The 15,783-nt window shown below is 31.7% G+C and overlaps 1 protein-coding gene across 4 annotated transcripts in view; it reads left to right on the top strand.

Annotated features, from left to right (window-relative positions):
- FER (FER tyrosine kinase) overlaps positions 1-15,783 on the top strand; it is a 404,440-nt gene that overhangs the window by 68,160 nt on the left and 320,497 nt on the right. The gene's annotated exons all lie outside the window — the stretch shown is intronic.

Genomic DNA, 15,783 nt, shown 5'->3' on the forward strand with positions numbered 1-15,783 from the left:
GTTTGTATAAATTGAAGAACGATTAGTTAGGAAAAGAAATACATAATTACTCTCAAGTCTTGGTGCCTGTTTTTAATGATATGGTTTTATTTTTGTTTAAAAAATGAAATCTAATTCTGTTATCATAATAAAGTTTTAAATAGTTCTTGTTCTTAATGCTTGTATTATCAAAGATTTTTCACAGATAATACTTGTTCTTCATTACTTTGGATCTAGATAATATACCATTTAGTATTATCTTAATAATAGGAAGGCAACCAGAAAACTTAAGACTGTAGTTTTAATTGGTCTTTAGAGGTTTATTATTTGATTGAATTTCCTGATATTAAAATAGTCAAGCTTATTTAATATTTCTGTTTCTAAAGAATTATTTGATTGATTTTATTATATTACACCAACCTCACATTTCTGGGTTAACTCCTCATGATATATTATTTTTTATACTGCTGGGTAGATTTGGCTAAGTTTTTGTTTATAACTTTTCACCTATGTCTTTGTTTCTTGTAATATCTTTGTCTTATTTTCATATATAGGTAATGCTGTCTTATGAAAGATTACTTCCTCTTCAATTTTCTAGAAAGATTTGTTCTCTATTGGTAGTATTTCTGAAGTATTGGTAGAATTCACTTATGAAGTCATCTGGGTCTGCCTGATACAGTTTTTCCTTTTTGTGAAGATTTTTAAAGTATAAATTAAATTTCTTTAATCGATACAGGGCTATATGGTTTATCTATTTCTTTTTGTTTGACTTTTAGTGGGTTGTATCTTTCAAGTAATTTGTTCATTTAATTTAAGTTGTTGAATGTATTGGTATTAAGTTGTTTATAATCTCTTCTTCTTTTTAGATTTATAGAATCTGTGGTGACATTTTCATTCTTGATTTTCATACTTTGTGTCTTCTCTTTTTTTCTGATCATTCTGGCTAAAGGTTTATCAGTTTTATTAATCTTCTCAAAGAACAGCTTTTGACTTTGTTTATTTTATAGTATTGGTTATTCTACAGCATCAATATATTGATTGATTATTTGATCGAATGATTGATTGCCTTACTGCTATGTTTATTATTTAAAAAATTTAAATATTGTTGACATACAATATTGTATTAATTTCAAGTATAAACAGTAATTCAACATTTCTAAAACTTATGAAATGATCATCATGATGAGTAGTAATTATCTGTCACCATACAAAGTTATTACAATATTATTGGCTATATTCCCTATCCTCTACAATACATCCCTGTGATGTATTTATTTTATAACTGGAAGTTTGTACTCTTAATCCTTTTCACCTATTGTTCTCATCCCTTACCTTGCTCCCTTCTGGCAGTTATCAGTTTGTTTTCCACGTCTTTGAGTCTGTTTCTGTTTTGTTTTGTTTGTTCATTTACTTTGTTTGTTTAGATTCTCTATAGATGTGAAATCATACAGTAAATGTCTTTCTCTGGCTTGCTTTATTTAGCATAGTACTCTGTAGGTCTATCCATGTTGTCACAAATGGCAAATTTTCATTCATTTTTATGGCTGAGTAATATTCCATTTGTGTGTGTGTATGTATGTGTGTGTGTGTTGTGTGTGTGTAGGTATCACATCTTTATCCATTCATCTATTGATGGACACTTAGGGTTGCTTTTATGTCTTGGCTATTGTAAATAATGCTGTAATGAACATAGGGGTGCATATATCTTTTCGAATTAATATTTTAGATTTCTTCGGATAAATACCCAGAAGTGCAATTGCTGGATTATTTGGTAGCTGTATTTTTAAGTTTCTGAGGAGCTTTCATACTGTTTTCCATAGTGGCTATACCAGTTTACTCCACCAAGAGTACATCAGGGTTCTCTTTTCTCCATATCCTTGCCAACACTTATTGTCTTTTCCCCCCTATTTTTCTGCTTTCTATTTAATTGACTTTTGCTCTTATCTTATTTCCTTCTGCTTGCTTTAGACGTACTTTGTACTAATTTTCCTATTTTCTTATTGTGGGAACTAAGATCACTGATTTGAGAACGATCTTTTTTTCCCCTAATACATGCATTTAGTGCTATAAATTTCCCCATGTACTGTTTTAGCAATATTTCATACATTTTTATATATTGTGTTTTTATTTGCATTCAGTTCAAATACTTTTTCATTTGTTTTTTTTTGCGTTATTTCTTTGATCCATAGGCTTTTTAGAAGTGTTATTTAGTTTCTTAAAGTTTGATATTTTTCTAGAGATGTTTCTATTTCTTATTCATAATTTAAATCCATTTTGGCCTGAGAATATTTTTATGACTTCTTCTCTTCATATTTATGGCCCATATTATGGTCCATCTTGGTAAATTCTTGTGCACTCAATAAGAGTATGTATTCTGTTGTTGGAGTGGTCTGTATTGTCAGTGTAGTCCAGTTGGTTAATATTGTTATTCAAATTTTTAATGTTTTTCTGATTTTCTGTCTACTTGTTCTATCAACTGTTTAGATAAGGCAGGTGAAACCCCCCACTGTAATTGTGGATTTATCTGTTTCTTCTTGTAGTTCTTTCAGTCTTTTGCTTCATGTAGTTTGAAACTATGTTACTAGGTATATAAGCAGTCAGGATTGTTATTATCCTCTTGATGACTTCACTCCTTTATTATCCCTGGTATTATTCTTTTCTGTGTTATCTATTTTGATATGAATATGGCCACTCCAGCTTTACTTGGATTAGTGTTTACATGATATATCTTTTCTTATATCCTTTCACTTTAACCTGTTTCAGTCTTTATTTTCGCGTGCATTTCTTGTAAGGAGCGTATAGTTAGGTCTTGCTTTTTTATCATGATAATCTCTACCTTTTAATTGGGGTAGTTAGACTATATTTAATGTGATTTTTGAAAATGTTAGGTTTAGATCTGCCATCTTACAATTTGTTTTCTCTTTCTTCCATCTGTTCTTTATTCTCTTTGTCCTTTTTTCTGCCTCCTTTGGATTAATTGAAAAATGTTCTTAAGATTCCTTTTTATCTCCTTTGTTGTCTTATTAGCTATAACTTTTTGTTTTGTTATTTTATCTTTAATTTATCATAGTATATTTTCAAGTGATATTATACTACTTTACGTATAAAATGGGTCCCTCACAAGAGTTTAGTCTTCCGGCCTTTGTGTTGTGATATATTTTATTTTCACAAGTGTTGTAAACTCCATACTATATTGTTAATGTTTTTGTTTAAACAGAAAAACATCTCATATATTTACCTAGTTATCTTTTCTGGCATTCTTTATTTCATCTGGTATCACTTTACTTTTGCGTGAATGACTAAGATTTCTTGTAAGTCTGCAGTCAATACTTTCAGCTTTTGTATGTGTGAACAGTTTTTGTTTCACTGTAATTTTTCAAATATATTTTTATTGGGCATATAATCCTATTTTGGCAGTTTTTTTTCCTTTTAGGTCTTTAAAGACATTGCTCTCATGTCATGTGAAGGAGAAAACTGCTCTAATCCTTATATTTGTTGCTCTGCATATTTTATTTTCCTTTGGCAGCTTTTAGTATTTGCTTTTTATCATTGGGTTTGAGCAATTTAATCAAGATGTAGTTTGCTGTAGTTTTTCTTTTTTCCTTGTTTGTGGTTTCTGAGCTTCTTGTATCTGAGAGTTTATAATTTTCATCAGTTTGGAAAACTTTCAGCCATTATTTCTTCACATATATTTCCTGTCTCCTCCTCTCTTTCTGCTCTCCTTTGGAGATTCCAGTTACATGTATATTAGGCTGCTTGTAGTTGTCTCACAGCCTGCTGATGCTGTGTTCATGTTTTTTTCTCTTGTCTTTTTTTCTCTGTTTTATTTGGGTTAGTTTCTATGGTTATGTCTACAGATTACCTAATCTTATTTTATGCAGTGCTAATCTGCCTTTAATCCCAAGCAGTGTATTTTTCATCTCAGGCATTGTAGATTTTGCCTGAGTAATTTTGATTTGGGCCTTTTCTTAAATGTCGCATGTTTCTGCTTAACACATTAACTTAAGTTTGGAGTCTTAGCAGACTTCATCTTCTTTAATCATTTGTTCTGAGAGTTGTATGAGTGTAACCATTCTCAGGTATTTTTGTCCCACTATAATTCCCCACTCGTTTATGTTGTAGAAAATATACTTCATTTTTACATATATATCTACACATAGGCATTTGTTCATATGCCATATAGCACTTTTTTCCAAAGTTAAAAAATAATTTTAAGAGTAAATGTAATACATGCTAATTTTATAACATTTAAACAAAACCATATTGAACCATACCGTGTTGAATTAAATGAATTTAAATATGGTTTTGTTTTGAAGGTTTTTTTACTTGAATATATACTGAAGTATCAGAAAAAGTGTTCAAAATAACTGTCGCATGGTTATATATTCTGATATAGCCTATTTAGTTGATTCTGTATGGCTAGAATTACGCTAGGGTTTTATATTTACCAAGACTTAAAATACCCACAATAGCTTTTGTGGGGGTATCTCTTATGTGAGTAGAAGTCTCAATGTTTCTGCTTTATCAAATGTCATATTTAGGAAAAAGAAACAAGACAGAATGAACCACTCCATATTACACATGTCCATACCAGTCTAGAGGTTTGAAAGAAGCTCTCTTCACACACTTTTATAACAAGAGTGGAAAACAAACTCTTTCAAATTCTTCTTTCTCTATGAGAAACAAAAGAGTGCTAAGTGATTGGTAAATTCTTTGATTATTTAAAAGCCCTCATTATCCTAAGAAGACAGAGTAAGAGGCTACCTACTGCTAGCATGTGGGGAGTTAACTATAAGTCTTATTCAAAATTAAATTTTTCAGTAATTGGAAGTAGAGTTTCTTAAATTGTCTCTTCATACTTTATGAATAGTTCTGTGATATTTATAGCTAATTACAATTGATTAAATCCATTGAGTTGTCTCTTTAGAGTACTTTAATTATGAAAACCAATTTGAAATGTCTAGACCTCAAACATATGGTTAAACTTGTGTTTAAATAAATCCAAAATTTAAAAATGAATAAAACTTTTTAAAGGCAATTTTAGTTGATTTCTTCATTTTAAGTCCATCAAGAATGGTAACTGGCCTTCTTATTCAATAATCTCTAAATCTTGGAGAGTTTTGAAAATCAGAATTACTTATGGATGATGTATGGAGGTCCTCTAGAAAAATATTCTGTATTACAAATTTGTCCCTCAGTTTAACACATAGAAAATACATTTGGATACAGGACTTGCTAAAGACCAAAGTAGAGTTCAAGCTGTGTTTGTTGATCCTCAGTTCTATTGAAGCACCTGAAAGTGAGAGATTTCCTCTTATGTTGGACCTTCTTATTAACATATGATATTATTAGTAGCTAACTTATGGCATGAAGACTTTTTCACTTCATGGAGCTTAATATGATAGGAACTTTACAAAGTCATAAAGAGTAATGGCACTTTTAGTTATTAATCTGATTTGCATTTGATTAAAGCTGCAGAAATTATAATTGGAGTGACAATTATAATATTCTCATTAGATGCTGAAATATTATATGCGATAGACTACGCTACATGATTGATTTATATTCTGGAGATAACTTTCTAAATATAAAATGAAAGCACAATTATTTGATTTGTCCCACCTTTGTTTAGTTTTATTAAAGAGAAGTTTCACATACAAAACAGTTAAGAGAAGTTAAATCCTTTTGCTGATTTTCCTCTATATTTTATAGGTGATCTCCTTAACAATATTAGTTTTGGACTTGATTACTAGAAAGATGATATAAACAGATGAAGAAGGTAAAATTGTAATCTTTGCATAACTTTTAACTTTTTAAGAATTTCTTTAAATTTATTTTTTCAAAATAATAACTATATCAATTTATAGATTTTTTTGTTATGTGTCAGGCACTAGTCAGGCTTACATTTTAGAGCAGAATATTGCTAATTATTAAAATAAATAAGTGAAACATATAGTATGTTAGATGTTAATAAGTACAATAGAGAAAATACCATATGTAGATAGGGTGTTTGGAGGATGATCAGGTTAGGTGTCATGGCTAAAGAGACATTTAAATGAAAAGTGAAGGAAGTGAGAGAGTGAAGCAAGTGGTTAAGTGGGACAAAGAATACTCCTGGCAGAGAGAAAAGCCAAAGCAAAGTTATTGAGATGGGGTCATGTCTGGCATATTTGAGGAATATTACAGTCACCTGTGTGGCTGGAACTGAAGACTTGATAAGGAAAGATGTGGGGGTATGAGATTAGATCAGAGAAGAAGAATGATCTGTGGCAAGGGAGGCACAGATCGTGTAGGATCTTGATAGTTCTTTTAAAACACTTTGGCTTTTACTCTGAGTAAGAGGGAAAGCCATTGGTGGGTTTTGAGCAGAGGAATGACATGAACTAACTTACATTTTTACAGGACAATTCTGGTAGCCTTGTTGAGAATGGTCTGAGGGTGGGGGAAAGATAAAAGTAAGGAGATTAGTTACTTCCAGGCTACTGAAGTAATCTAGACAAGGGCTTGAGTGGTAGCAACAGAAGTGATGAGAAGTGGTCAAATTCTGGATATACAATTGATTCTCGTTAATTGTAGTTGTGCTCTATAAAATTATTGGGAACTCTAAATTAGCGTTAACTGAGCACTGAATCATTGCCCCACTGGACATAACATAAGGGGTTAGGTTCTTAAAGAGTTACAATATTTTGACAGTTGATCAATACATGACCAATACACCAAACAATACATTGTTTTTTATGTTTCTGTTTAAAGACAACTTCTTTAATATATATTGTTGAATCATTAACATTGAACTCATAACTAACCATGCTAAAACTGATAACTAAACAAATCTATGTAGGACACATATTTTCTCTGTAAGGCACATCACAGCCTTATGGAGCATAATGCTTCTAAACAGCACTTTAGCACTATGCTCAGGGCCATATTAAACAGCAAAATCACGAATAAAAAACAAAGAAATGCGAAAAATATGGAACTAAATAGATCACAAAAGGACGTTTTACAGTATGAGAGCTGAAACAAAAAGGCAGTGCGTAGCCTTGTTCAACCTCAGTTGAGATTGTGTGCATCAAGGGACTCTACCACGCTGTGTATGTGCATGTCTGATTGACCTGGAAGGCACTGCGTGTATTGATTTTGGGCTTACAAATAAATTGTAGGCAGTAGGCAAATTCAGAAATGCGGAATCTATGAATACTGAAGATCAACTATATATTGAAAACAGAGCTTAAAGGATTAGCTAATGAATTGAATGTAGTGTGTGAAAGTAAGAAGTCAAAGATGATTCCAAGATTTTTAACTTGAATAGCTGGAAGGATGACATTATTATTAACTGAGATGGAGAAAAGTGAAGGAGGAACGGACTTGGAAGTGAAGATAAGGAATTTGGTTTTGAGATATTAATTAGACATCCAAGTGGAGATGTCAAGTTTTGTACTTGGGTCTCTTTCTGGCGAGTTTCTGGGAGAGGTATGGGATAAAATCTGAATGTTAGTACTTAAAGCCATGAGATTTGATGACATTACCAAGGTTGTTAACTAAGTTAGAAAAGAGAAGAGTCCTAAAACTGAGCCCAACATTAAGAAATCAGTAAAATGAGGAAATTACAAAGCAGACTAAGATAAAAGAAAAACCAAAAGACTATTATCCTGGAAGCCAAATGGGGGAGGTAAAGATTTCAAGGAAGAACAAGTGATCAACTAGGTTGACTATTGCTAAAACATAAGATGAGAACTAAGATTTGTATTTATCAAAGCATAGGTTATTGATGACTTTGACAAGAACTGAGGACTTTCAGTGGAGCATTAGAAGAGAAAGCCTAAATGGTATGGGTTTAAGAAAGAATGAGAGTAATGAAACCAAAGATAACTAGTATAGACAAATCTTTTAAGGAGTTTTGCAGTAAAGGAGAAAGGGAAGTAACTAAAAGAAATAAAGTGAAGGGAGTTTTTTTCGTTTGTTTGTTTGTTTGTTTGTTTAAGATTAGGAGCTATTACAGCTTGTTTATTGATGAAAATGCTCCCATAGATAAGCAGAAGTTGATGACATAGTGGAATGAAGGAAGAATTGCTGAAGCAATGCCCTTTAATAGGTGAGAGAGGATGGATCTAGTACCCAAGTGAATTAATTGATCTTAATTAGAACAAGGGCAGTTTATTCATAGTAGTCTAAAAGAGAAAAGTGAATATACAGGTTAGATATGCTGGCAAGAGCTTCTGGAAGTTCTCTTACATTGCTTATTTTTCTTAATAGAGTTCATGGGCTCCCTTTTCATACTCATTCAGTTCTAAATTCAAAATCACAAGGTACAAACCAGTAAGCATACAGTGAAAAGTTTTTCTCCTATTTATTACTTAGTTTATTTCTCCAGGGGCAACCATTATTTGTTTGTTTGTTTGTTTTTTTAATAGATTTATTCTATACGTATCCTGTAGCTTTTAAGTCACTTCATTAAGGGTATTTATTAACTTATTAGATAACCTTGCACTTTATAGTACATTATTAAAAGTTTGAGGTTAGTGACTGGCAGGTTATTCATGCTAAATAAGTAATCCTTACACTCTCTCTTCTACAATTATATTCTAATATTATTGACTATTTCATGACCCTCCATTTTAATTTTCTTGTCAAGCATCTTTTAGGAGGGTACTGTGATTATTCGTCCCTAACAGAACCTAGGACGCCATGGAATCTAGATGAAGATTTAAAGGAAGAGTGCCCTTAATTTGTTGTAAACGTTGTTCTTCCACACACTTGACTAATCTTGTAAAGTAGAATGATAGTTTTTCTTTTCATATCTGTCTTTGTCTATTAATATACTTACAGTGGAAACATACTGCTTTGTGAAACATACATATTAAAGTCAAGCTTTTTTTTTTAACCTAGAAAGTTATTTTAATATATGAAGAATATTAAAGAACAAATCATTGAGATTTTTTATATCTAGGCTAAATAATTCCATTTTTTGGCTTAATGAGTATTCAGATACTTTTCAATTTTGATCAGATTTTCACAGCTTTCCTTTTTTAACTTTTTATTTTGATATTATTTCAGACCTATAGAAATGTTGAATAATACAAAAATTTTTACATGCCCTTCATCTATATTCTCCAAATATTATTTTACCACATTTGCTTTATCCTTTTATCTCTCTGTGTGTATGAGTGAGAAACTTAAACTGGCTCCTTTGTCCTTTCGATACGATTCTGTCATTCATTGAGCACTTATTATCTGCCTCATCTGACACTTTTCCTGCTCTAAGTCTTGCTCCATTTCTTTGAGGAACCACATTCCTTTAAGTGGAAAACAGTATTTAGAAATCAATATTTGGGTACTGGGTGTGCTCTTTGCTACTCGGGTGTCTTTGTTGTAGGTCTTCTCAAAGGATAGAGTTAGGAAATAACCGAATGTGTTATTCGCACACACACACACACACACACACACACACACACACACACACACACACACACACACACACAAATACATCAGTACATCTGTGCCTATGTCTGTATCCATCAATCTATCTGTATTAAAACCGAAGAGTTCATATTGATACTTCCAGTTCCAATCAAACATCAGAATTCATTCTGTCTTTTCCTATTTATGTGTTTACAAGTTTTTCTCTGACAGTGAGAAACCCTGGCTTCTGTTATTCATAATCTATTTACTTATTTGATTAATCCTAAAATAACAGAAAATAATTTCAGAATTGCTAACTCATGCCTCTGGAAAAAGAAACTTACTAATTACCATTCAGTGTTTGTTTAGAACTCTGTGTTTAGTCTTCCTTTTATTTAGTCAAATGTTGTTTTTCCGAAGTTATTTAGATTAATTCTTTTCTTTTTCATTCTTTTCAGTGTGGTTACATTATTCACTGAAATATAGTTTGGTTCATTTGCTTCTGTCATATCCCATTTTAAGTTGTTTTTTCCTACTCTTATCCTTATTGATTTTGTTTCTTTGTTTGCTACATTAATGGTTCCAAAAGTCAGAACTGTACAAAACTATATACTTAGATAACTATATCTTTTAAAATTTTTCTTTTTTCTTACACACAAACTAACATATTATGATATTCTTTTTTACTTTGCTTTTCTACTTGATATTGTATCATAAAAAAACTACAATATTTTAGTATGTGGATTTCTTTCACATACTTTATAACTGCTGCATAGTACTTCATTATAAGTTTACTCAAGTACTTTGCTATTATGGATATGCAGTTTATTTCTGATTTTTACAGTATATACACTACTGCCATAAATAACCTGTGCTTGTGGGTATTTTTAATCATTGGAGGAATATCTTAATCATAAATTTCTAAAAGTGTGATTGTAGAGTTAAAAGATAAACGTATGTGTAGTTTTGTTAGATATTGCCAGATTTCTTTCTATAAGGATTCTATCAATTTACATTTCCACCAGAAATGTATGAGTATCTGTATCTCCATGCCTTTGCCAAAAAACAGAGTGTTTGCCAATTTGGTAGGTGAGAAATAGCATCTTCTAATTTTAATTTGCATTTCTTTTTTCTGAATGAGAGAGTAAAGTTGACCATCAGTTTATATGTTTAAAGGCCATTTTAGAGTATTTATTATTTTGTGAATTGTGTTTTGTCCATTTTTTCTATTGAGTTTTGGTCTTTTCCCCTTAAAATTTTAAGAATTTTTTTAATATATTACAACAAATAGCTCCTTTTCTGTTATACATGGTGCATATATTTTCTACTAGTTCATCTGTTTATTTTTGACTTTATTTATTATTTTTCCCCCCACAAATGATGATATTGCAACTACTGTTAATACCGCTGTGAGAAATAAACTGTCCTTATCTCTGTCCCAGGAGTCTTTGTGTCTTCTTCCCAAATCCATGAAATTGAGGCAGGCTAATTTGTTTGCTTGCAAGTAGAGTAAAGTTCCATACTTTTCATGTTCTTGACAAAAATTTGTGTCCTTTTTCTTACTTATTTTTATTTGCATTTTTTTCCCTGTAGGATTTTAAGTTTTCCTCTCTTGCTTCTTTGTCTCCTTCACAGTTTCTAAATTTCCTTCATTTTAATCATTTCTGCCTCTGAAGTGTTACCTTTCTAAGACTGCTTCCCTTGCTTTTCACATGCATTTTTAGCTCCTTTTCTTGTAGTCAGTTCTGTAATCTATCATTACACTTTTTCAGTATTTTCACATGTAGAGCAGACCTTCTTTTTCTAACAGTGGTTTTATATCAGTCTTAAGCATATGGCTAGTTCTTCTCTTCTCTCTTTAGAGCATTTTTCTTTTCTTTTTTTTTTTTTTATTTCTTCTTCCCAGAACAGCCCTTGGTGTCCATGAGGCTTACAGTGGAAGGGTGAGAGATCATTTGCAAAGATTTAGTGCTTATTTTTCTACCATAGACAATTTAAAATTTGGACATTCTTTGCTCTCGGTTAAAATACATATACTCAAATATTTAAAATTTGGACATTCTTTGCTCTCGGTTAAAATACATATACTCAAATATTTAAAATTTGGACATTCTTTGCCTATTAGTTATGATGAGGGTACAGGTTTTATTTGTATTTCTTCTTTTTTAAATCACATTTTAGATGATATGTGAGAGATTCAGAATTATGCTGCTACCCTTATCCCAGCCACCCAGAATCCCCCCATTCATAGCTTTGTTACATTGTAGAATGAAGTTTTGCACATAGTATGTCATCCAATTTATAGGTTAGTAAAAGACAATGGGTCAATTGAATCTAGCAATCACTATATGCAAGGAAATGGTGTTGCTTAGAGTGAGAGAGCTTGCTCTTTAACCTCCTGTATTTTTTAATGCCTTATAGGAGCAGATGATCAAAAGGTTTTTTTTTTCAGCTCTCCAAATTTGATCCCTTTTTAGCTTTCACTATTAACGGCACATTTTTACAGTTCTCTGCCATTCGATCTCCATCACAACCCAATGTATTGAAAAGAGCAGATAATTTAACTCCCAGATTTAAAAATTAGGAGCTAAAATTCAGGTTAAATGACTTGCCTGGGTTGCACAGCTAATCAAAGGAGAAGCTGAGACAAAAACTGACTTTTTGACTTGTTACTGTCAGTACAACACTGATTAAAATAGGAAGCTCATTCATTTTTCCTACATGTTGTACTTGAATTTTAACTTCTGGAAAAGAAACACAGGTAGACATTTGGCCCAAGATGAATTCCCATTCATTTTCTTCTTGCTCACAGTAATAGGTAAAAAAATGTATAGTTGAGAAAGAATACTTTGAAAGAAAGGAAAAATGTAAAATGGTAGAATGTTTAGTTATTCAAATCAGAGTCTACTTGCTGGCACTTTACTTTTGGAAAATAGTCACTTCTCATTTATTATCAGGAGGCTTTTCACCATAATATTTAACAAATGGTAAACACTTTAAAAGTTTATAATAAAAAATACTTGACTTACTAGACTTGCTTAACTAGTAGTCTAGCTTGTCTCTTGTACATGTCAAACTTATATAATTGAGTTTTGCTAACCTCAAAATATTGTTTATGGCATGACATGTAGTATGTACACTCTGTTACTACAAACATTAAACAGATTTGTCAACAAGTGCTGACAAAAGAATTATAATTCAATCTTTTGTGAATTTCATTATGTGAGGAAAAATTGGATTTTCTCCTTCTCTGTTAATTTACACATAGAACCATACTCTACTCAATGCTTCTCATCATTAAAAATAAAAACAAGAACAAAAACCCCCAAACCCACAAAAACATATAGTAATAGAAGTATAATTCTGTTTCTGTTGATAAGAATTTATTCACTTTGAATTTTCAGCTCAAATGTGGTTAAGAAAGTGTAATAATCATCTGAGATATTTTGAGCCAAAAAGCTTATGTGGCAATGTAGCTTTTTGCATTATATTTTGTTAAGAGAATGGAATTTTTAAAATTTTATTTGTAACTTTGCTTTTCATAGTCTTACTATTTCTTGAATTTATTCATATAGTTCCGATGGGACCCTAAATATCTACTTAAAATGAATCAGTAAAAGTGTATAATAAAATTTCTCTCTAAATCATGCCAAGTGAGCATGTTTTTGAAACTTGTTTCGGGAGGGTGGGAGGGAAATATACATAGATCAATCTATCGATCATGTGAATGCACAAGTACACCTTATAACCAAATGCACATGTGTATGTGGGCTGTAGAGTACAAAAACAAACATACCAAAAAACCCCCTACTAAAACATACCCCTAAATTCAGGTTTCAATTCAAAGCTGTTTTTAAAGTATTTGTTATTATCTTTATTTTAATGTAATGTTATTTTAATGATAATAAATTAATGCCTTAGATGTTTTCAAAGGCATTAATTTTTTTCTAGTTTGTGTTAATGACCACTGATAGCTGTTGGTATTTCGATTTTGGCTGTACTAGTCTTCTTCAGGTTGTTATACACTATATCTGATAAAGAAAAGTATCTGGGTACTTCTTAACTTTTCTAATGTTATTTTGGATTATAAAATCCTAGTGAACTGAGCGTTGTGTATTTAGTGAATCATTCTGCACCAGCTAAAAAGACAGATGGTTAGTGTGCAGTTTAACAGTCTGTGCAAATAAGAGAACAGATGGGTGGTTTAAATGGTTTAAATGTCTCAGTGAAAATGTTAGTGAGAACTTGATTTCAGAAGTTATATGCTAAATATTTAAGTAATAACTCATTAGGAATAAAGGAGTCTATATAAAATATGATATTTTTTAAAAAGTAATAAACTATGGAACTCATTTACTAGTTATACTTTTTAGACATAATAAAAATTAATAAATTAGAACACAATACTCAAATTTTCTTGCCTGGTAAATGACATATTTTCTTATTATGAGCATGTAGACTCTAGAAAAATTCATTATTATTTGGAATTAATTTATCTACATAAATGCAATGATCTTTTGAATTCTCTGTTGTCAGAATTTGTTGATGATCAAGTAACAGAAACCTAAACTAGCTTAAAAATGGTGAATCGGAGAGGAGGGTGGTAGATGGGGTAAAAGGGGTCAAATATGCAGTGACATTAAAGAATTAAAAATAAATTAATTAATTTAAAAAATGGCGAATCAGAACACACACACACACACACACACCCCCCAAACAAATAAAGAAAAGGGCCTTAGAAAGCATTCCTCTGGCAGCTTCTGCATTGTTTGGGGACTTTCACTCTCATTCAGGCATTAATGTGACTTAGCTCCCAGCCAAAGAATTGATTCCTCTTTGGTTGGGTATGCACTTTGGATCTTGGGTTAGCTTCATATGGGAGTCTCCTCCTGACTTGTGTAGGTAGAGAGAAGGGGTTGTCATTTTAGAAGAAGGCTGCGGGGCTGGCCAGGGGCTGACCATAGATGTAGCAATTGCATTGACTCTTGGGGACTTTTTTTGAAATGTATTTCTGCAAGAAGGATGCTAAATAGCAATGTTTATGGGTAAATAAATATAGATTTATGACAAAACTGTTACAGTGAACATGTAGGGAGATGTGTACCCGAGAATTAAAAATCATTTGATTCGTATTATTGAAGTGATTTATTAAGTGTTAAGTTTTTAAAAAATTATCCCTAGTGCCATATAGAGCAAGTTAAAACACTAGGGATTTATATTAACTGAGGCAAAAAATTTATTGGTTTCTGAATGAACATTTAAAAAATTTCAAAATTAAAATATAATAGAATTTTTAAAAAATCACAGGCGTGATGCTTCATAGTAAGAAGAATTATTTCATGAATTTTTATGTCAGTTATATAAAAATTTTTATGGTTATTTACTGGTTCATGACATAAAATATATTATCCAAATATATTATCCTGTGGGTTGTAGTCAAATAGTGAGAAAACCCACTTCATTGGCATCTAAATGTTATGTTTTTCTGATTCCTTCAGGTAAAACTGAATTAATATATTTGCTCCCATCCTTCCACTCTAGTGTTAGAACCTTTTTCCAGTCAGCAGTGAGAGGGGTTAGAAAAGATACTCTGGTGATTGAATTATTTCCTAAAAGAGTTCTTTAGGTTATAAAGTGAAATAGGTTATCTAGGGCAACTCAAATGTGAATAACTCAAATGATTATTATCACCTTGTACAGGAACCAGCTAATGGAATATGGCTAGAGAATTACACTCTGTAAAATAATTGTGTGTAGCTCCCCAGAAGTCAGTGGTGGTTCTAATACTTGGAAACACTAGAATTTGTTGGTAGCAGCTACATACCAGTCTGCTGGAAAGGTTTGTTTCCTTTTCCACCAACTGGATGTAGTTCCTGTGCCTCAGCATTAGCGAGGTAATGGGAAACTCAAGGGAATTCTTCTTATGTTGCTCTGCCTGGACATGGTCTGTTGAGGGGGTGGGGCAGAAGGTGGTCAAGGAATCTTCTGTCTGCAAAAGCCCTGACTTTTTCTCTGCTTTCGCCCTGGCCTGGAGACATTCTCCAATAGGGAATGTTTTTCTGATTCCTAGCCATAGGAATACTCAGATAGGTGCTGAGACTAAACAGAGCGACAGCAGAGAAGAGCCTCTAGTGTTGAAAGTTCTTAACGTAAAATCTATTTTTGGGAGAAGATTCATGTGGAAAACTCTCCTTGGAAAAAGGGCAAAAATTAATAAATATTTTGAAAAGTTTATTCCCTAATCAAAATAGTTGATCAAGAAATATTTGTTCAGTCTACATTAAAAATTAAAGATCTACTTAAAAATTTTATTTATTTATATAATCATTTATTTATATTGTCAATCTAAATATTTTCTGAATGGTTTTAGTAAAGGAACCACAAAAAGGTTTAGTTCATAAG

Source organism: Pteropus vampyrus, unplaced genomic scaffold (genome assembly GCF_000151845.1).
Source record: "Pteropus vampyrus isolate Shadow unplaced genomic scaffold, Pvam_2.0 Scaffold106, whole genome shotgun sequence".
In the NCBI taxonomy this organism is placed as follows: Eukaryota; Metazoa; Chordata; class Mammalia; order Chiroptera; family Pteropodidae; genus Pteropus; species Pteropus vampyrus.